At 59.0% G+C, this 22670-nt stretch overlaps 1 protein-coding gene across 2 annotated transcripts in view; it reads right to left on the bottom strand.

The window, feature by feature from the left end:
* The window catches only part of ADGRB1 (adhesion G protein-coupled receptor B1), a 74421-nt gene extending 68870 nt beyond the window's left edge, over nucleotides 1–5551 (bottom strand). Inside the window, exon 1 of one of the 2 annotated variants that reach the window (XM_033126014.1) lies at nucleotides 5247–5551. The gene's annotated coding sequence lies outside the window, so the exon portion shown is untranslated. The remainder of the gene's footprint in view (nucleotides 1–5246) is intronic. The other variant, XM_033126016.1, reaches the window with a different exon arrangement.
* Between the last annotated feature and the right edge of the window lie 17119 nt (nucleotides 5552–22670).

Here is a 22670-nt window from a genome sequence, read left to right as displayed (position 1 = left end):
GTTTGGCTCAGTGGCAGGGCCACGCCACCTCTATGACCCTGCAGACTCCAAGGCCCTGCTGCCCCTCACCGCAGGGTCCCCACCTCCCCTCCATTCCCCTCCCTCTTCACCCGAGGGAGCCTCAGCTCACTTCTCAGCCAAGTCAGCACCCCCCAAATCAGCCTCAGAGCCCGACTCTGGCCGCCTGTCCTGGGGGGCCTCTCCTGGCCTCTGGCAGTGGTGGGCTGGGATCCCACAGTGACCCACCAGGGCCAAGCAGGCCACAGGGACCCCATCTGCACCCCTCTGAACGAGCCCTCAAGGACGCCCACAGAGCCACATGGGCAGGAAGACGGTGGTGGGACCAGCATAACGATGAAGGTGACAGGGATGCCAAGGGGGTGGTGGAGAGCGCTGGGGGGCCACGGGGGTGGGGGTGAGATGACATAGGGGGTGGGGTGGGGTGGGGTGAGCCAGGTGCCCATGGGTACACAGAACACTTCCATTTGTCCAAACCACTTACAGGACAGACACACAGGATTGTGCTTGTGGAGGCACAGAACATTCTGGAAGGACAAGGGCACCAGTAACAGGGTGACACAGGATGGGGGGCCTGGGGTCGGGTAGAAGGGGACTCCTTTTGCACTCTAACCCTTTGGTGCCAACCCTAGTACTTGCTACTTTTTCAATTAATAGAAATGAGTTCATCTGAAAAAGGCGGGTGGGGATGGGGGCACAGAGCAGGATATAGGGGCCCTTCCTAGCCTCTTTGTACTTTACCCCCAGCTCTAGTCCTGTGTACCCCAGACAGCAGACAGCGTCCCCACCCACAGCCGAGGAGACAGGTGCAGGGAAGGTGCTGCGAGATCTCCTGCCAGAACCGAGATCTGCACCCAGGGTTTACTTTTAGCTGCATCTTTGGGTTTTAGGGTCTCCTGTGAGGGAGGGGGTTCACACCCGTCACCGGCACTGTACTGTTCCAGGCGTCAGAGTTCCCAGTGAAGCTCTTACCCTCTCAGGCCTCACTTTTCCCAGTAACTGTAATGGGCAGTGGTGGGAGGAGGGGCCCTCCCATGCCTTGCCATGCCTGACGTCCCACAGAGGTGGACCTCTGCAGGGGCCCAGATCAGGGCAGTGGCTCACTGTCGTGCTCTGCCTGCCTCCCTCTTCTTCATGGGGCACGTGTGCTGTACTGTGAGTCTGCTCGTGTGCCACACTGATGGGGGCTGGGGGGGGCAGGTGGCCATTCTGTTAGGATGAATAAAGTGCAGTGCAGTGCAGGTGTGGGTGGGGCAGGCCCCTGGGCATTCCGCCCCCTGCCATCCTGCTGCCCCAGGAGCACCCACCATTTCTCTGGCATGTCCATCAGCTCCTGTTAAAGACCCTCTCATGGCCCCCAGGACATAGCCCGAAGCCTACGGGGCTCTGAGGTCCGTGCCGGCTCCCTCCGAAGCCCCGTCCTGCCAGCCACTCTCCTCTCCAACTCCTGTCTGCTCCTCAAACCTGCGCTCTCACCGGCCACAGGCCGTTGCATGGCTGTTCCCTCCATGAACCTCCTGACCCCTTTACCCCCCCCCCTCCCCGCTCTGTGGGTCCCTCTTGAGCTGCCACTTCCTTGTGCAAGCCTCTCAGGAGCACCACCTCTGGACTCCTGCAGGTGGCTGTCCTCTAGCCCTTGAGCCCATTCATAGAGCTTGTCAGGGCCTCTTTGCTCCCATATTCCCACCAGCCTCGCGGGTGGGGGGACCACACCCTCAGCCTTGCATGCAGTGCACCCCCCGGAGTGTGTACACGTGGGCACCCACACGTTTAGTGTGTATGTACGTGCAGGCTGTGCACAGGGATCCTGAAGTCCTCCATTTACCCAGAAATCACAGCTCTGCCCCATGGCCCAGCTGCAGCAGTGAGGCTGGAGGGTACCAGAGGACAAAGGAGAGGGGGGGTTTGCTGGCACGGATGGAGTTAACAAAACCCTCCAGGCTCTGGGGTCTTCATGGGGGGTTAGAGTTTTACTCCCAGGGGTCCATCTCACAGACAGCACAGCCTGGATACAGGAGTTGCCCTCAGGGAAAACCCGATTCTACTAAACACTGCCTTTCACACAGGACCTGTACCTCGCTACGCACACATATATGGCAGTTTGTACGCCTGCACACACATGCGCGCAGCCTGTGGCCGGACACGCATGTGCGTGCCTGGCACACATGTACTCATGCACACATGTACACAAACACGCTCCCTCACGCCTGTGCACAATGCACGGGGCCAGGAGAGTTTGGGAAGAGATGGGTGACCGAGGCTTGGGTTGAGCCGCGAGTGACAGGACTTGACGGGAGCAGAGGGACCGGCAAGCAGCTGGGGCTGCCCACGCTGGGGCGAGCGCCACAGGCCGCGGAGGAGCGACGGAAGGGGCGGAAGGGGCGGGCAGGGCGGCGGGCGAGCGCGGGCGCCCTCTCCCGGGCATCCGAGGCAGCGCGCCGCCCTCCGCCCTCTGCCACCGCAGCCCCGCGCCAGCGGCTAGTACCCGGAGCCGGAGACTTCCCCAGGGGGCGGGCTCGGGGCCCCCAGGGCCCGCTCCAGGAGGCGGGGCCGGGCCGGCCAGCCCCGGGGCGAGGGTGCTACGAGAGGCGGCCCGCAACCCAGGCCGCTGTCCCGGTCCCGCGGCCGTGTCCGCAGGTCCCGAGTTGCCTCGGGACCTTGCCGGCCCGCACTCTGCAGGCCCAGCATGCTGTGGGCCCAGTACATTGGATCCCGGGACGAGGGCCTGGGCCGGAAGGGCTCCGAGAGCATATCCCGCGCCCGGATTTCACGGATGCGACCACCGAAGTCCGCCAGGGGCCGTAGTCTGCGGGCAAGGGAAGGGACTGGAAGGGCTCGGCAACTTGGCTGCGTCCCCTACCCGGCTCGGGGTCCGGGGGAGTGCGGCGTGATGCCCAGAGCAACGAATCGCCTTATCCGCCCCCGCGCGGGTGCGCGGCGGCGACAAGCGCCCTTCTCCAGAATCCGAGGCGGCAAACTCCCGGCTCGAGCCCCGCGCACCATGCCCGTCCGCGGAGCCGCGCGCCTCCCTGGCGCATTCCCGCCCGCTTCGGGGCTCGGTCCCCGCCGCCCGGGCTCCAGGGCTCCCGGGCCGGCCTCCGCCCCCCCAGATTCAGGCGCAACAAGTCTGAAAGCAGCGCCCAGGAGCAGCCGTGGAGCCGGGAGGGAAGGCTCCAGGCCCGGCGCGGGGCGCTCCGGGATCCCCGAACACGCGCAATGACCGCTTCCAGGGACCCGGGTGCAGGGGGCTGACTCCGCGGGCGGTCCACACCCGCTCCCAAGGCTCCTACTCCGCGCGGGCGGGGACGCGCCCAGGAGCCGCCGCCCCTCCTACGCTTGCTTGACCTTGCTAGGGTACTCAAAGCCGGACCCCGCGGCACCCGGGCGTCCGGGCTCAGAGTTTCGCCGCCGCCTGCGGTCAGGAGGGAGCGGCTCCCTCCACCTCCCTCGCTGCCTCCTCCGCTGCGGGGGTCGCAAAGGAATGTGATGGCTCAGGGCTCTAGAAGACTCGATGGCCGCCTTCCCAGACCCCACACATCGTATATCACCTCCAAGATGTGAAAAGGGACCCCAACCTCGCACCCCCCCACCCCCACCCACGCGGCTACTGCTGGTCCCCGGCGGAGGCTCTTGCTCCGAGGGGGCGTGTGTTTGTGTCCGTGGGGGAGGGCGCCGTAGGTTGCCCTGGATCCCGAGGGTGGGGTGGGAGCGCAGACCTCCCGGCCCCTCCCGGACACACATGCCAAGCGGCTCCTCGCGGGCGAGAGTGCGCGCCCCCTGCCCACCCACACGCCTCCACACCTTTCAACTCGTGGGGACTTGCGGCTAAGGAATCCTCGCCCCAGACGCGGGGGAATGGGACGAGATGGGGAGCGCGGAGGGAGCGGGTACTGGAGGACGGGTGGGATAGGACTCTTGCGGTTCCATGCTGGGTCCCTGCGGTCCAGGAAACTTGGAGGCCCAAAATAAAAGTAAAAAGGGATGGGTGCCCAGCGCCCGCGGTCTGGGTGTCAGGCTGGGCGCTCTCTCTGGGCAGCCTGGGAAGTGACCCAGTAGGAGCCACCGCGGGCCCGCGGAGAGACCTGGGCTCGGAGCCGCAGCCTCCGAACAGCGATTTTTCAGCTCCGCTGCTCCCTCCCGAGGCAGGCCCGAGGTGCGCTCTGCCCCGCTCAGGGGGCCGCGAGGACCGGGAGAGAGGGTGCCTGACCAAGCCAGAGTCCTCAGCCTCCCCGGGAGGCGGCGGGGCCATGTCCATTCCTCTAGGCTGCTCCGAACGAGCGCAGTGGCAGCGGAGGGCCGGCGGCCTCTGCCCACTGAGAATGGAGACCGAGGAGCGCCCGGCGCCTGGCCTCACTCAATGCTGCGCGCGGACAGGGCCCAGGGCCGACCCAAAGTTCGAAGCGGCTTATCCGCGCGGCCTATCCGACCGAGTGGAAGAGAATACGAGAAAGGAACAGCCAGGGCGTTTGCGTGTGCGTGTGTGTGCGTGTGTGTGTGTGTGTATGTGTCTCTAGGGTAACCCTTCTCCCAATTTGGGGGTAAGAGAACCTCTGGGGAGTCTCCACCTACAATGCCCGGTCAATGGGTGAGGGCTGCCAGGGGGAAACCGGGGGCTTCTCGCGCATCCCTGGGGCTCTGTCCGTGGGGGAAGGACACCTCAGCCTCCAAAATGTCTGTAGGGGCTCTTGGTGTGATTTAGGGGAAGGGGGACACGCTGGGGTGTCTCTCCTCAGCCTACCTGGGTCTATGTGTGGCTGTGGGGATCACAGCTGGGGCTCTCAAAGACCCCTGCCAGCGTCTGTGTGTGTTGGGGACATCACGGGAACGCCTTCCCTCGCCTGCCCTGGGTCTGTGCCTGTGATGGGAAGTGGCGCCTCCCCCAGCCCAGCCTGCCAACCTGGCCAGGCTGCGTGCGAGTAGATTTGGGGAGGTGAGCAGTGTTAGGGGCCTCTCCCACATCCTGGGTCGCCCCCTCCTCAGCCCGCCCGGTGTGGGATCGCGGAGACCTGCCAGATTCCGTCGCCGCCGCTGGAGGAGCCAGGGGGCGGTGGTGGTGGTGGTGGTGGTGGTGGTGGTGGGGTCCAAACTCCCGAGCTCCGAGCGCAAACCTCGGAGCTGCGAAGCCCCAAACGGCGAAGTTAGGAAGTCCGGGCGCCCGCTCCTCCCCCGCCCCCCCAGCTGCGCCCCCTCTCACCGCTCCCCCAGCCCCCAGCCCAAGCCTTCCTTACCTTCTCCAGCAGCAGCGGCCACACTGGTGAAGACTTGATCCGGCGAGTTGCAAATCCCCAGGAGCGCCCCGCGTCGCCGGCGGCCGACCGGAGTGGGGGAGCTCCTTATGCCGCCGCCGCCCCCGGCCCGCTCCAGGCCTAGCGGGACGCCCCCTGGAGCGCCCCCGCTGGCGCACGCAGGCCCCCTCCCCTCCCCCCGCCTGCTGGAGACCCCGGGGCGCCGGGAAGGTCCGTACGCCCCGGCTCCGGGCGATGCGGAGCGCGCGGGCCCGGCCAGGACGCGGCGCGGCCGACTGTGCTTCCGACTCGCCCGCTCCGCGCTCGTTCCGCTGGGGCCGCCGCCAACGCCGCCTGCGCCCGCCGCTCCCTCTCCGGCCGCCGCCGCCGCCGCCGCCGCGCCGCTCCTCTCGCCTGCCCGGCTCCTCTCGCCTTTTTTCCCCTTCCTGAGGGGGGAGGGGGGGCGAGCCAAGCCGAGCCGGGGGCGGGGCGGCGCGAGGAGGAGGAGGCCGAGGACCGGGAGAAGGAGGAGGGGAAAGAGGCGAGCTGCTTCCCCCGCCGGGCTGCCGGCGCTCCCCAATCTCTCGCTCTCTGAAACTGGATCCCGAATCGGGAGCCAGAGACCGCATTACGGATTACATCAGGCTTTATACAGCTTCCAGATCACACATTAGAGGGGAGCGCGAGCGGGGGACGGGTGTGGGGGAGGGGAGCGAGATAAGGGCGCGGGGTGGGGGGCGGATAAAATGCACACACGCGCGCACGCCGAGGAAAGCCCGGCTCCTGCCCCAGGCAGCAGGGAAGCCGGGAGTTGGGGCTCTGCTCTCTGCTTCTTCCAGGAGCCGAGGAGAGGCTGCCTGCTGGCTGGACGATGGGTGGATGGACAGACAGCAGATGGATGGAGGGAAGTTACAGGGGGTCGTGCATAGACAATATAGGGTGCGTGGGAGGGTGGGATGGGTGGAAGGATGGAGGAGGTAAGTAGGTGTGGATGGAAGGGTGTGCAGGAGGATGGATGGATGGGCAGATGCCTGGGGTGTTGGATGGGGGGTGGGGGGACGGATGGAGGAAAGGCATGAATTGAGGGCCACGGACCCCACCCAAGAGGGTCAGAGGTTGGTAGGGGTGGGAAGGACCAACTAGAGCTGCCCACGGTGGGTTTGTCCAGTCCTTCCTCAGGGGGACTCCTGAGAGACACTGAGGGAGGGGCTTGGGAGAAGAGCCAAGAGGAGGTGGGTTTGAAAGTGAGGTCTAGCCTACCAATTTGCCCTACGGAGCTCTCCTCAGTCACCTCCTCCCCGTCCTCATCTTCCACTATCCTCTGACTTGGTGACAGTAAGGACACTCCCGTACCATATTTGGATTTTGTTTTCTAGAAGCTGATGGAGATGGCCCCTTTAGCTGCTTCGCCTTCCATCGTCAAGTATTCATAGTCCCTGTTCTTCTAGATCTTTGGCTAGATAGCTACAGGGGGCTTCTCTGGAATGCAATCTAGAATCTCGGAGAACGGCCTCAGGCAAATTACTTCAGGGTCCTTCTCTACTAGGATGCTTGGTCTTTCACCCCTTACTCCGTTTTAATAACTTGTGGTCCGCTCTGACTGTAAGAGCCTCTTTGCCTCTGCCTGAATAGCCAATACTGTACACACAGATCATCTTAGCAGTCCACTAATGTCTTTGTTGCCCAGGCCAACATTTGGTCCAACTGTCTGCTTTGCTCAGACTCGGCAGGAGGCTCCATGAGGGTCTCACCACTGTCACTGTCAAACATTAATTCACAATCATTGTCCATTCTCAACCTCAATGTCAGCACCCATCCCCACACTGTTCTCTCCATGACTATCACCATTACCCCCAACCAGTGCCATTCCATCACCCACCACGATCACCACCATCACCGGTTAGAGTCAGCACCCCCACTACCAGCATCACCTGCCCAGGGGCAGGGCGAGGGGAGGGCAACTCAAGTTAACCAGTCAACTGAGTGTCTGGGCACATTGGTCATTTCATCAGGTAGAGCTCTGCCCAAGCCAGTCCCTCTCGAAGCCAGCTTGTGGCCTAAACCTCTAGGGGTGTCCTGAGGAGCTGGTCAGAGGGCCATGGAGGCACAGACCCCGAGGCAGCCCAGGGGGGCTGGGGACGGCATCCTTCCCTGCCTGGACAGCCTTCTTCGTCCCCCTCCCTCCTGGGAAAGGGCCTTCTTCTCCAAGTCTGGAGGAAGAGATGGAGCTGGTGCCCTGGGGGCTGCTGTGAGGACCAGCAGCTGTGCCTGCCCACCCTTCCGGTGTCCAGGTCCTTCCTCACTGCAGCTGTCCTTGCTGCTGGTTCTCCTCACTGCACTAGCAGCCTGTGGCCACCAGGGGGCCTCTGATATTAGGCTACCAGGCGGCGCCAAGGGTGCGGGCAGCTCTGAGTCAGGATTTCAGCTGCTGCTTTTGACACCAGCCCTTCTCCCTGCTGTGGGGGAGGGTAGCAGCCATCCCTGCTCCTCTGCTTTGAGACAAAGCAAGGCTGGGGCCCCTCCAAACAGGTCATCCGGGGTGGTCTCCCCCACAACTGGAGCGCCCCAGCTGGGCCATGCATTGCCCCTCCCTGTACGGGGGACTCCGTGCTTCGGTCCCCAACTTGCCACTTTTAGAAAATTGTCCCCTTGCCCCAGTTCCTGATCCAGAACGCTCTCTAGGATAGGCAGAGAGGACCCTTCCCCCATACCCCTCCCTAGGAAGGGAGAAGAGTCAGCTGGGCCCCTGCTCAGAGGTAGGGAATTCTGTCCCATGACCTGGCTCCCAGCCTCCAACTGCATGCCTGGAAACAAGGAGTCTCACACTCACCTGCTGTAGCCTCAGTTTCCCTATTGGTACATGAGTATCTTGATTGAAAGGTTTTGAAGGTTTTTTACAGCCCAGACCCTCCAGGTTCTAGAAGAGATTCCTGAGATTCGCTACCAGTTTACACCCAGCATCCCCTTCACCAACACTTGTTCAAACCCCTGTGGGGACAGAGCCCCAGAGAGCAGTTTCCAGGCTCTCGGCCTCCCATGGAAAGGTGCTGGCTCGGTTATTAGATGGCTGTCAGCTGTAATCAGATGGCCAGCCGCTGTGGCTGGGCGGCCATCAGTTGTTACCGGGTAGTCATTAGCCACTAATATAACCGCCGTGGCTATGTTGGAGGGTTGGTTGGCAGAGAAGCGGAAGGCAGGTTGCAGATAGTGTGGCTCCTGCTTCCTGTGTCTCCAACCAGCCGCCAGCGAGACTATAGCGGTATGACTCCCCTATATCTATGTCTCCGTGGGTGTTCCTTTTTGGCCTCACCATGTTCTGCGTTCTTGTGCGGGGAGCGGGAGCTGAGTCCCTGCGTTACACCCCGACCCTCACCACTGTTCCATCTCCCACCCAAACCTGGGGGCCTGGTCACAGCTTAAAGAAACCCAGGGTGGGCTCAACATAGGAAGTGGAAATTGATGGTCCCCTGCTAGGCCAACCCTAGCCAGCCAGACATCAGGTCCTAGAACCTCCTCATTCAGCCCCAGAAGGAATGTGACCCTTGTCACCTTAAAAGCCCTATTCATGGCCATAAACCAATCCCTGACCACAGCCATCTACTCAGCCGTGACTCCTAAGTGACTCTAAACTCATTGATCACTGACCCCGGGCACGCGCTGAGCCCCGGCCCCATGGCAGTTTTATACACCCAGCTCTTAGTCCCAAGGCTGTGTAGACTCGAACACATCCCAAAGGGACGGGAACCAGAGGAACACTGAGGTCTAGGAGGAGCCCAGCCTGGAGCAGCAGGAAGGATACCTCAGAGTTCTGCCTGTTTCCGACCATTTTCACATAGGACCATGTCCTCCTCACGGGGAGAAGTGAGGGCTTGGGGAGGGGGTTATTTGAGACCATGTGGGGAGCCGGCTGGTCTAGGACCAAGCTTCCTGATCCCAGGTCCATGGGACAGAGGTGGCATGAGGGTCCTTAGCATCCTCAACCCTTCCCAGCAGACATCATGGTCCTCTCCAACCGGTCAGTGAACTTTGCAAACCAGGCAGGAGGATGCGGGGTGGGGGCTGTTAGTTGAGTCATATGCACGACAATTAACTGTGGACACAACATGCCACGATTTGCCAGCCAGTCAGGACCCAGAAGCCAGGCCCTCCCGTGAGGCTCTGTCCTCAGCCTGCATCCCCCACCGCCCCAGTACTCAGTCCTCAGGGCTGTGAAAATGGACCAAAGGGAAAAGAGGAGGGAGGATTGGGGAGGAAGGAGCCCCTCCAAGCCCCTCTGGTTAACCACAGGGTTCTAAAGGAGGGGCTCAGAAGGGCCCCTCTTGTGCAGCCTCAGCCCCGGGCCTCCTTCTAATCCCGTGTCACCAGCACAGATTGAGGGGGTCACTCGGGGAATGCCAGGTCCCCATCAGGTGGAACCCCTGGCAGGCTATGGGAGCAAAAGGGGGACTTAGGACCCGGTGCCTTGAAGAATTTCTCCCACCCTGTCCTCAGTCCCCCTGGAAAGAGCGCCTTTCACGGGCCCCACCCAGACCTCACAGACCAGGGGCCTGCCAGACAGACCAATGCCCAGGCTTTCTCCTGGCCGTGGTGCTGACTGAGTCCTCAGCCCTTTCCCGAGGAGCAAGGAGCGCAGGCCAGGATGAGATTATGTAACCCCAGCGGCCCTGCCCTCCCAGGGGAGCAGGAGGGTGGGGTAGTTTCTTTCAACCACTCCTCCTCACAACTCTCCAGGTGAGAACCAGGCGTCATTGGCGGGTTCTCCTGACACCCCCTCGGGCAGAGGAAATGCAGGTCAGGGAGAGGTGAGGTGGCAGCAGCCAGTGCTGCTGTGGGGCTCCGGGGCTGGGGGCCGGCTGGGGAACCCCTGGGGCCTTCAGGGCCCCTGAAGATAGTGAAGCCTGGTTCTGCAGGCTCCTGATACTTCCACAGCAGCTATGCTGGCCAAACCGACTTCATTCCCTGTGTCCATCTGCCCTCGTGGCAACTGCCACAGGCCATAAGGCATGGTGCTGTTCCAAAGCAGGGCAAACAGGCTCAGAGAGTGATGTGATTTGCCCAAGGTCACACAGCCAGGGATTAGAATAGACACCAAAGCCTTTGCTCTGATTAGGGTGGGACCCAGAGTCACAGATGTTTTTCAAAGGGGTCTTCAAGATCGACAGGGCAAAAAGGAAAGTGGGGGGCACTGTAGAGTCCCTGCCTTGGGCCAGGAATTGCACTCAACATTTCCGAAGGACTACTTCAGGCCTCACGACATCCTGACTGGGCTCTGGTCCTGGTCACAGGCTGAGCCCTGATCCATAATCACAGGCTGAGTCCCGACCTTGGTCACACCCTGGTCACACCTGAGGACGGGCCGCATCTGTAACCACCTGACCAGTTTCCAGCAAGCCCCTTAGGGCTGGCACCCTGCCCACACCCCACTGCCCCGGTTTCTAAAGCAGAGGCTGTGTGGACTTCAGGGCCTGTGCAAACAGCTACCCTAGCATCCCCCAGGCTCTCCCTCTGGGCTTAGCAGGATGCCAAGCAAGCTCTGGGAGCTTTCAGTGCAGGGAGATTAAGCATTTAATAAACAGCGCAGTGAAAATCAATGCAGACAATCAGAGAGATCAGGGAGCCACCGGGAGCAGAGGCTTGCCGGCCCTGCCCCCCCCGCCCCCCGCCATACTCCACACACAGGCTCCAAGTGGCGTTCTCAGCTGCAGGCTGGGCTTTCCCTGCCCACCTGGTGCCCTACCCGGGCTTCCCACTAAGACAGGTGAGCTCCCACATAGTTACTGCCTGTGCGTGCTGGGCACAGCCAGCCCCAGATAGGCCGTGGGCGTCCACAGGGACCCTGGATGCTGCCTGGGCCTCCTCACACCCCAGGCCACGACGCCCCATCTCTACGCCTCACCTGGAGGCCTTACTGCCTCTAGCTATCACTGGGGGGCCTAGTCTGGGCACCCCAGGACACAGCCCAGCCTGGGTAGCGGGTGGCCAGACAGACACTCAGAGGGCAGGGGATACACTTCCTCCATCCCAGGCTTCTCTAAGGGAGAGCCCACAGGGGTGACATTTTGGGGGTGGGTCCCAGGGGCCCTCACAGCCCTGAGGTCTGAGATCTACCTGGGGAGAGTAGGGACTGGGCCAGGGTCAGCAGATTGACCCCACTCCGTGCCCGGAGCCATCCCTGCTGTCCTGGCGGTCATCGTCCCCTCAGCCCGTCCCAGCAGGGCCTCCACCCAGCCGGTCCCGTGCGCTCTAGGGGGCCTCAGTGTACGAATGCTACTCCTACTGACACGGACATGCCCTTGTGTGGAGGCAACACCCCCACAGGGCACCCTCATTTCCATACGCCCCCCAGATGAGCTGTGGTACATACATGACTGGCTCCAGCCAATGGAGTTTGGGCCCTCTGAAGCCCCCAAACCTGCTCAGTGCTCCCCCTCCTTGATGCAGATGATGACAGGCGAGGCCTCGGGACCACAGACAGGGGCGAGGGTCCCAGGTCACAGTGTGATGGGGACCCTCCTGCCACCCTGGGTCTCAGGCCCTGATCTGTGGTGCCACTTTTGTATGGCAGCCTAGGCCTGCCCCAGATGACACAGAGGCCCAGAGGAGGGAGAAGGAGGCTGGGACACGCTCACATTTAGGAGCAGGAAGAGATGCGTGCACATGTGAGCGTGTGGGCATGAGAGTGTGAACACCCCGTGTGCATGCGTGTATGCGTGTGGGCGTCTTACACGTGTGCATGTATGTACAAGTGTGCGGGCATCTTACACCTGTGCATGTATGTATGCGTGTGCAGGCATCTTACATGTGTGTATGTGCACACAGCCCACAGGACGTGTAGCAGCCTGAGAGAAAGGGACCCACTCTCTCCCCTTCTCCCAACCCCTCCCCACGCCCCTCGGGGCCCTCACAGGGCAGACTTGGCCCTAATGTCAGGGAAGGACCAGACCCTGCAGGCTGCCTGGCACAGCCAGCTCCTCCTCACGCACACCAAAACTTTACAGAAAGAGAACGAGGTGGGATTTGATACAGATTCTACCACAGCTGACTGTGGGATGGGCCCCTCCCCACCTAGACTAGGGACTGGGCTTTCTAAAACATTGGGGTCTTTCCTGGCAGCCTTCTAGGTGGACAGCTCTGACCCAGGGCTGGTGAGAGGCGTCTCCATTGGGCTCCCTTGCCCACAGGCAAGGGCTGGGCTCCTCCAGCTGGCTAGGGCCATCTCCATGACAACCAGGGGAGCCTGGCTTGGAGCCTAGGTGATGGAGGGTCAGCACTGGCCTCTGCTCATGTGTCAGCCACAGCAAGGAGAACACCAGAATGAGGCATGGGACCGGGGCCTTGGCCTGGGGTATAGACAGCAAAGCCTGCCCCAGCCAGGGCAGAGTGGGGGGTCCACCCACAGGAGCACGGGAGGACTTGCATCTATCTGTATGGGGTGAGTCCCGACGGTGCAGCCCACTTGTCCCCCAGGGGGCACCCTCTGCCTCGGGACCTGGGAGCCCTGAAACCTGGTGGTAGGTCAGTCCCTTCCCCGCCTGGGCCTCAGTTTCCCTACATGTTCAGTGAAAGTTGGGTTCAATTCTCTGGGCTGTTAAGTGAACTCTGGCCCTCCTCTCAGGCCTAAGAGCCTTCTGAAGGGCAGGTGTGTCAGGGAGGGCTGTCCTGGTCCACCTGGCGACACCTGCCTCATTCCGAGCACAGCCCTGTCCATACCTCCCTGCCTACATCCTCCTGCCTGAGGCAGGTTCTTCCTCATCCTGGGAAGCCTGTCGGCTGTGTCCTCTGAGGCACTCTTTGCTGTTGGACTGCCTGGCCCATGTCACCCTCAGGGAAGACCCCTGTCTTTCCCCAATGTGAAGGTGACTCCCTGCCTCAGTGTCTCCACATGACTCTGCATGTTGAATCACTGTCCTGGGCTGGGGACAGTGGGCTGGGACAGGGTAGACCTGTGAGGGGACATCACCTCTCATTTGTCACTCTCCCCAAAGCCCAGTGCCATGGTGGACACCAAACCCAGGGCCTACAAGCACACCAGGGAGAGTTGGAGGAAGGGAGGAAGAGAAGGAGAAGGAGGAGTGATGGCACATTCGGGGGACAGTGAGACAATGAAGGGAAGCTTGCACCTCTGTACACACATGCTGATATTTTGTGAAACAGAGACCTGCCAAGAACGTTGACGCACTGAGTTCTCAGTCAAGGGCTAATGTTTGTACGCTTTTCCTTCTTCCTCTGACCCTCATAACCCCGTCCCTCCATGGCCTGTTCTGAACCAGAGGCAAGGCTGCCCACCCCAGCACCAGGCTGGGGTCTCTCAATGGAGCAGAGGAAATTTGCATGTCATTTACATATTGTTTGTATTCCAGTCAAAGGTGGAATCAATCTTCCAACTCCTGAGGTTGCTTCCTGGAACTGTAGCCTCCCAAGACCTGATAAATATGTGGTTGCTGGGATGGGGACTGAAAGAGGGGTTTGACTGGGGATGGACTTTTACATGGTAATAATAATGCATAACATTTGCTCAGCACTTTGAAATTTATTTTTAAATCATCAAATATTTCAAATTATTTCATTAAAACAACATCGGAAGGTAGAGAGTTCAGGGAGCATAACTCCCTTCTTCAAGTGGGGAAACTGAGGCTCAGAGATATCAAGTCAATTTGCAAGGTGACATGACAAGAAAGTAATCCAGCAAGGATCTGGGTCTTGCAAATCCTCTCCTGCCCTTCCTAATAGGGTTGTTTCTTCAGCTGTCTGCCTCAACTTGACGTAGACAGTCTTCTGCCCAGAACCTAATGGGGGAAGATGGTGGTAGTGATGGTAGTGGTGATGGTGGTGATGGTAATGATGATGATGATGGTGATGATGGTGGTGATGTTGGTGGTGATGGTGGTGGTGATGGTGGTGGTGATGGTGATGATGCTGGTGGTGACGATGGTTGTGATGGTGGTGATAGTGGTGATGGTGATGATGGTGATGATGATGTGGTGTTCGTGACGATGGTGATTGTGGTGGTGATGACGGTGATATTAGTAGTAATGATGGTAGTGGTGGTACTGTTGGTGACGGTAATGACAGTGGTGATTTTGATGATGTTGAAGAGAATCAATCCACCTGGTTTGGATGACTCAGGGAGCCAAGAACAAAATTTGTGTGGCTTTTGCCTTGATGTTTCCAGAGCCAGTGGCTGGCTGATTTAATGCTATGTCATTCCGTAGTGGTTAGTCTGCTACACTTCCTCCAGTTTGGAGCTGTTGGGGAGGTGGGGCGGCGAGTGATCCCTTGTCAGCGCTCTCCCATATCCTGTACTCCAGGCAACCCACTTCTGGGTGTGCTGTCTGTCTCCCAGTTCTCAGTGGTGTGGCCTGGGGCATTCTTATTTCTGCATCTATTGTGTCCCCTAGCTCAGGATTGGGCCCTGGGCCTGCCTTACTCAACACTGTCTGATGAGTGGAAGCGTAAATGATCCATCTGTGGAGATACAGTAAGACACAGGGAGCAGCTCCTTAGATCCCCAAGAACCCTCCATCACACTGCAGCCTTCTTCCCCACCCTGCCCACCACCCTGTCCTGGGTCAGGCAGGCATCTGCTCCTGCCTCCTCTGCCCTCACACTAGAGCTTGGCTCTGTAGGGCCTTGGGCTCCACCTGTCCCAGGTTCCTGCTGGGCTGTGAAGCCCACAGACAAGCAGACATCAAACCCACCACTTACACACAAGCACACACACACTCACATATCACACAACCTGAAACACAGGGCCCAGATCCCACAACCAGGCAGAGTGGGGCCAGCCTGGGGGTCTGTTCTCCTGAACCCAGTATCCTGCTCACGCTGCTGTGTCCCATGTGGCCTTGAATGCAGGGACCACTGGTGAATGTCACCTGGCCCGAGCCTATATACTCCCAGGCAGGGAGCTGTGGGAACACAAGGGTCCTTTCTGAGAACCAACCGACGTGAGTCTTCCCTGGGAGATGGCAAAGGGCCAGTGCCACGGGGAGCAGAAAGGGGGGCCCAAGCTCCCTGAACAGGTTAGGGGTCAGTGCCCAAAACCTTAAGAGGGGCTTAGGTGTAGAGATGTTCCATCAGGGGCGGGCCACAGTCGTTTTCCCATCTTCTGTCCCTGACCCCATTCCCAGAGTTTCCATTTCCCCAGGAGCCACAGACACCAAATGAGTCATCAGATGGACAACGCTTAGAGCAGTGCCTGACTGTGCAGGCCAGGTTGTGAGCTCGCTCGCTCCGTGACAAGCTGCACAGAATGTCCTCCTGGCCCCTCCTCAGGCGCGTGGGATAGAGTTTCTCTAGGGTGTGCATCCAGGAACAGAAGTGCTGGGTCAGCGGGCACGCGCATCCTGAACTGACCAAGCGCTGCCCACTTGCTGCCCAATGTGGCTGCTCTTTGGGGCACACATGCCCACTGTAACACGTTGCCATAGCCGGTCCTGCTATGAGGGGCCGTTGATGAGCGCCTCATTTTGGTTTTCATTTGTCTTTCTCTGTTCCTCAGATATTGCCACTGGCTTTGGAGGCTGAGAGAAAAAGGGGCAGGAGACAGGTACGCTGGGACAGGTCATCAGAAAGGGCCTAGAGAGGCCGGCAGACCTACTCTCCAGAGCCCCTGGAGTGGCAGGAAGGATGGGGCAGTGGAGGCCAGGCTCTCATCTGCGTGTCACCTGGTTCAGGGCCCTGCTATGAGCACCAGTGGGAGTGGCAGCCATGGCCAGTAAGAGAGTCCCCCACTGCCTCCAGCCCTAAACACACGGAGTCTGTCTGACGTTGGAGCCCCGTCTTCTAACGCACCTCATGTCTGAGTCCCTGGACTGCCCACACACCGGGGAGCTCTTGCCAGTGCCCGGAGCGTGGTGGGCGGGGAGAGAGCAGAGCCGCAGGCTCAAGTCTGGTGCAGGTTGGTGGTGCAGCTGGGGGCTGTGGTCTCCAGGGAGGTGACAACGGCCTCCGGGAAGTGCAGCACGACGAGGGTCCACCTTGCTGACCACCCAGCAAAGGGGACGAGGACTGGAAATATGCCCCATGCTAACCAGGAAGGGGTAACTGCTACCCAGCTGGGGGCCACCATCCCCTTACCTGTTGACAGGCCCTCCCTTGCCTGAGCCTGGTGCTGGAGAGAGGAAGGAGGGTGAGACCGGAGACCGAGCTGAGCATTTCGGTCCTCCTGTGGGATTCTACGGCGGTGTCTTGTGGGCTCTCCAGGAGAAGACACTGTTGGGGCCAGGGCCCTGTCCACCATCCGGGTCCTGCCCTCAGGGTACATGGCCCCTGAGCCCCTCCCCACAGAGCCCCCTGGCAGGACAGGCGGGAGGTCCCTGTGCCTGCTGGCCTGGACTGTGACTCAGATGGAGATGGGTGCCAGTGAATGGGGGAACGTTGCCTGCCACATTAAATTAGGTGCCTCAGAATTAAAAATACGTATTTATTTTAACCAGTTGGGGTGTTCGGAGGGAGATGAAAGGGAGGGGAGATGAAATATTACAAATTAGATAATTAAGGCAGCGGAGAGGAAAGCACGCCGAAACGGGAACCAGAAGGATGAATTGTGAATCCCGGCGCCGCACCAATTTAGAGGGAAAAAAAGGATTTAGATACAAAGCAGGGGAAAAAATAAACAGGCAACAAAAACCCAACCCAGCCAGCCTCGAAGCTTCCATTAGCGTTCATTCAGGGAATTGTCGGAGGGGACGGCCTGGGGCTGGGGGGCAGCGGAGCGCACACAGGCTGGGGTACAGGGTCGGTACCAAGCAGGGGTCTGGTCAGTCTCAGGGTGAGGCCCACCTGGCCCTGGAACAGGTCCTGAGAGTGGGATCATGTAACTGAGACCCGCTCTGAGAGCCAGCACTGGCGATGGCGGCCCTGGCACAGTCATGCTGCTGGTGGCACCTGGGACGCAGAGCTGGCTGGAGACGCGCCGCTGCTGCATGATGACCTCCTCCGGCGCCATGAAGTGTGACATGACAGAAATAAAGACACTGGTGGTGGTGGTGGGGCTGGTGGGGACGTGGTGCTGGGTTGGAAGAGGATGACACGGCGGTAAGAAGATGGTGACAGCGGTGCTGATGGCAGAGGTGCTGGCTGTGTGGACAGGGTGGCGTTCGGGGACTGGCGTGCTGAAGTCAGCCAGGTGATGGGAGTCCCCGCCTTCTGCCAGGGAGGGCAGGCTCAAACCCCCAGGGCCTGGGGATGGGAGGGAATGTGGCAAGCGGGGCATGTGCCTGGCAGAGTTGACGGACAGAGGGCAACAGAGGTAACCATGTGGAGAGGACCCTGGGCTGGGCTGGCACCGCGGTGCCTGGCACTCAGGGGCTGGGCTCCTGCCCAACGGGTCCACGGCCCAGAGCCTGGCTTCTTTACTGGATGTGGGGAGCTAGGGCACCTGGGGCACACCCCCGAGGCTGGCTATAAGGGCAGTGTGACAGTCTTAACACACAGCCACACCCACGTACACCCCCAGAATCACAGCCCAGAGTGCACCCCCGCAGTGCCCAGAGCGGAACGCAGGCGATGTGGGTCACAAACGGGGCCATGCTGTGGCGCTCGTCCCCCCTGGGCTGACCTCCTTAGTGCCCAGGGCCGCTGGCACCTGCGGCCCCAGATTTAGACGGCGTGAAGAACAGCAGCTCCCCAAACCCTGAGAAGGTGGGGGAGGCTATTTCCCAACAAGTCAAAGGAGAAAAAACACAGACCTTCTCCCCTCATGTCCCCTTTCCTGGTTTGGCATGGGGGACACATAACAGATGAGACCCTTGGAGCCAGAGCTGATCCTAAGGTGCTGGGACCTGCCCTCCCTCAGCCACATGGGGCCCCTGCAGCTCGTAACCCCACCTCCCAGCGCAGCCAGACCAATCTGGACCCAGCCCTGCCAAGGCAGAATCTGGGGTAGGCTCTGCTCAGTGGGACTCCCCACTGGTGCTGCGTCCTGGAAAGGAGCCTCCTGAGCTCTGCCAGAGCCGAGATCAGGCCAGGGCCCCTCGGGCTTCAGCACCCCCAGGGACGTCTGTGCACCACCCGCCCCACCTATTGGAAGCCTCATTGCAGACGCGGGTAACAGGCCGCTTCCCACCACTGTGAGGTGTGGCAGGTGGGCTCCCACGTGTCCGTCTAGCCACGCCCCTCCTGCTCCCTGAGAGCCTGGGGAAGTGGAACGCCCAGTTTTCAGACCAGGAACGTGTGGTATGTGGCCTGGCTGAGGGGCTGGCCTGAGCATCGGCACCACCTGGACACAGGGCCACAGAGCTGGGTCCCTGACCTCTGTCCCCGTCGCAGCTGCATGGAGTCTGGTCAGAGACCACTAGCCCTCTGCCGCAGTGGGGCCCGAGGGGCGGGCAGGGTGCCCCTGTGGTCTGGCTGGGCCCTGGCCCACCCTGTGCCTCCCAAGCTTCAGTCACTGCTATATTGAGGAGAGTAGGTGTATTGACACGTGCCTGTGCATGCAACCCACGTGTGCCGCACACATGTGCACATGTGTGTGCTGGTGTGTGCATGTGTACACACACATGCTCACAAGCACGTGTATCTCATGTGCACACAGCAAATACAGTGCCTCCTGTGTGCACACACAAATATTTACACGCTAATGCACACCACACATGTATGCGTGTGCACCCACATGTATGCACACATGGACATGGACGTGTGTATAAGTGCAGTGCACAAACATACATGACATGCACACACATACACACACAGGGTGCCCTCATGCATGTGAATATAAACACACGAGCTGTGTGCAGACCTCACAGGGATAAGAGCACGTGCATGTGTGTTTGTCCCCTGTGTATGTACGTGTCTGTCTTGTGTGGCTAGAGGAGGGAGGAGTGGCCAGTCCCTCTGATGGTGTGATGAGTAAACCCCACAGAGCGTATAAAGGTCGTGCTGTGCTTTTCACAGTTCCAGGGAAGGTGTGAGTTGCTACCTGCGAATTTCAAACTGGGCCAAATGGAGGCTGGCAGAGTGTTCTGGGCTGGCACCAGGGGCTGCCGGGTTCTCCATCCCATGCCCGCTGTGTCCAGGGGACACCAGCCCCTCCTTGTCTGAAGGACTGCCTGCATCACACCCAGGCCCCCACACCCTCACCCCCTGCCCCTCCCCTGTGGACCCCCTCCTTAGGCCCCCCCCCACAGGACAGCTGAGCCAAATGCCTCTCCCACAGCACCCAACTCCCCCACAGTAACTTCTGGAAGCTCTCAGTGGCCTGTAACTGCAAACCCAGCTCAAGCTGGCTTAAACTGTGAAAGGAATGGATTGACTCCCATCGATGGCAAGCCTGGGCTGTGTGGATTTCAGGCAGAATGCGATCGAGCTCCAGCTCTGGTTCTCTGAGTTCCCCTTGCTTTGCCTCATTCTCGTCCTCGTGTGTTGCCTTTGTCTTCAGGATGGCTCCCTTCACGGGGCAGGGTGATTCAGCATCCTCGGCCCCCACCTGCACCCACACGGTCGGGCCTCATCCTCTGCCTTGTACCTCATGGCCCAAGGTGACTGCTTGAGCTCCAGCTGTCACATCCGCCTTTTGACCAGTAGGAAGGAGAAGAGGAGAGGAAAGGTCAGCCCTGCTCTTTGTGGGCACTTCCCGGCAGTTGCACACATCACTTGCCACGAACCCCGTCAGTCAGAACTTAGACGCAGCTAGGAGGCAGCGGGGAAGTAGAGTCTTAATTCTGGCAGCTACTCATCCAGCTAAAGACCCAGGGTCCTAGTCCTGAGGGAGAAGGGACACTGGGTAATGGGGTGTCTACATAGGCCACTTCCTGGGAGTGCTGGTATTAGACAGAGGGATTGTAATGGTGGCACTAAATCTTCTATGTTGAGGTTTGAAGCTCTGGTATAATTTGACGTAACAAATGTCATTTAGCTTGGGACTTTCTGAAAGCGTGGGGCCTGCGCATCGGGAAGCAGGGCCATCCTGCTCCAGGAGCCTTGAACTGGGGCTAACTCAGATACTGTCCCACCCTTGGTCACCCACAAATGGATAGGCAGACAAGCCTGGGACCAAAGGCGTGTGGTGAGGGACAGAGATGGTTAGACAGATGCTGAGGAAGTGACCCCTTTACAAGCTCTGGGCAGAGGGGAGGCAGGGCAGGGCGGGGGGAGACCCCTGGGGTGTGGGCCAATCAGTGATGGCCACACTGAGCTGCACTCCAGAGGGGGACTGTCCGGATGAGGAAACGGGCTGGTGGCTGGGGGGAGGGCAGGACTGGGGGTGGGGTAGTGTGCCCTGGTGGCCTGAGCCTCCGCCCACGCCCACAGCTGCTTTCCTCGTCTCGCCCCAGATCCTTAGAGCCAGGAGAGGTTGTTCTCACTCACTGGCCATGCAGGGAGCCAAAGTGTCACTTAATCCATTAACAAGTCCTCTCCTGCAGCAGGAGGGAGTTTTAGCACAGCCCAGTTTGACTGTTAGAAGTGAGTAGTTTGCAGACAGGTGCAGGAATCGGGGCCGCCACCCCAGGTATCCCCACGCTGTGGGCCTGACTGCTGGGACCTTGGGAAATTCCTGCATGGGTTTCACTCCCGCCCCTGCTCTGTGGATGTCCGTTGACGGTGGACAGAGTTGGTGCAGGCCTGACTGAGGACATGGCGGGAACAGAGGTGGGGCAGTGGGAAGGGTGGCTGCTGGCCTCTGGCCATCCTAGGTTCAAATGCCGTTGCTGCCCCCGCTGGGGGGGCCTCTAATGCCTCACCTGTAAAGTGGGGCAAACGTCTCCACCTCAAGGGTGTGCGTGTGCAGCACCCAGCAGTGGCCAGCACATAGTAGGCGCCCAATGAACAACAGTGTCCAGCTCTGTTTTTCTTGGAGAGGTACCGGTCCAATGGGGGTACTTCTACCCTCAGAGAACCAGACGGGGTTGGGAGATGGAACATCCAGAGAAGGGAGGTGGAAAGGTAGGAGCCTGGTGGCAACAGATGCAAACGCTGGAGGGGAAGGAGCCATGTGGGGCCCCGAGAACGTCATCATCTGTCATAGGAGGGCACTGCTGACCCCACCCCAAACACTTCCACCACGAATGCCCGGCCATTCCAGACAATTAAAACTAATTCACACGTGGAGGCTATTAGTTTTAACATATGTTTGTAACCACTACCACCCTCACAATCAAGATAGAAACAGTTTCTGTACCTCTACAACTCCCCTGCGCTACCCATCTGTAGTCACACCTTTCCCCACCCCTAACCCTGGCCACCACGCGTGTGTCCTCTGTCACAACAGGTTTGTCTTTTTGAGGCTGTCATATCAATGGAGTCACACAGCGAGCCGCCTTTGAAATCCACTGCATGGTTGCACGTATCAAGTTGGTTTCTTTTTCCTGATGGGCACTGGTCCATGGCATGGATGTACCACAGTTAACCATCATCCGTTGAAGGACATTGCATAGTTTTCAATTTGGGGCTCTTACAAAGAAAGATGCTTTGAACGTTGTATACAGGTTTCTGTGAACAAGATTCTGTTTCACTTGGATGGGTGCCCCCCAGTACCCGTACGTCTAAATCGACAAGAAACTGCCAAATCATTTTCCAGAGTGGTTATACCATTTTGCCTTCTCAGCAGCAATAAGTACCTGTTGTCCCAAGTTGCCATAGCACTGGGCATGGTCGATATTTTTTATTTTAGCCGTCCTGATAGGTGTGAAGCAGAATCTCATAAAGGTTTGAAATTGAACTTTCTAATGACTAATGATGTGGAATATCTCTCCATGTGCTTATTTATAATCTGAATATTCTCTTTGGTGAAGTGTCTGTTCAAGTCTTTTGCTCTTTTTCCTTAACTTTCGATTTCAAAGCAATGACAGGCTCAGAGGCAGTTGCAGAATTTGCACACAGGGAGAGGTCTCCTAGCTTTCCTTTATCTGGGAATGTCTTTATTTCGCCTTCATTCCTGAAAGATATTTCCACTGGATATCCAATTCTGGACTGCAGTTCTTTTCTTTCAGCTCTTTGAAAATATTGTTCCACTTCCATCTGGCCTCCATGCTTTGTGAGGAGACATCTGAAGTCATCTGGATTTTTTCTTTTATAAATAATTTGTTATTTTTCTCTGTCTGCTTTCAAGAGTCTGTTCTTTGTCTTTAATTTGTAGCAGTTTGATTCTGGTGTATCTGAGAATAAATTTCTTTGGTTCATTGATCTTGAGTCTGTAGGTTTATGTGTTTTACTAAATTTGGGACATTTTCAGCCGTGCTTTCTTCAAATATTTTTCTGTATCACACTCTTTCTCATCTCCTTCTGGGACCCCAAGCTCACAAATATCAGATCTTCTGATATTATCCCACAGGTCCCAGAGACTCTGTTTTAAACTCTCCTCCCTTCCTGTTCATATTGGATGCTTTCCATTGATTTGTGTTCATGCTCACTGGTTGTTTCTTCTGTCATTTCCATTCTGCTATTGAACTCAAACCACGGATATTTTTATTTTATTTTTAAAAAAAT

Source organism: Rhinolophus ferrumequinum, chromosome 14 (assembly GCF_004115265.2).
Source record: "Rhinolophus ferrumequinum isolate MPI-CBG mRhiFer1 chromosome 14, mRhiFer1_v1.p, whole genome shotgun sequence".
In the NCBI taxonomy this organism is placed as follows: domain Eukaryota; kingdom Metazoa; phylum Chordata; class Mammalia; order Chiroptera; family Rhinolophidae; genus Rhinolophus; species Rhinolophus ferrumequinum.
The sequence above is the reverse complement of the archived record's forward strand: the minus strand, read 5'-3'. Positions and strand labels throughout refer to the sequence as shown.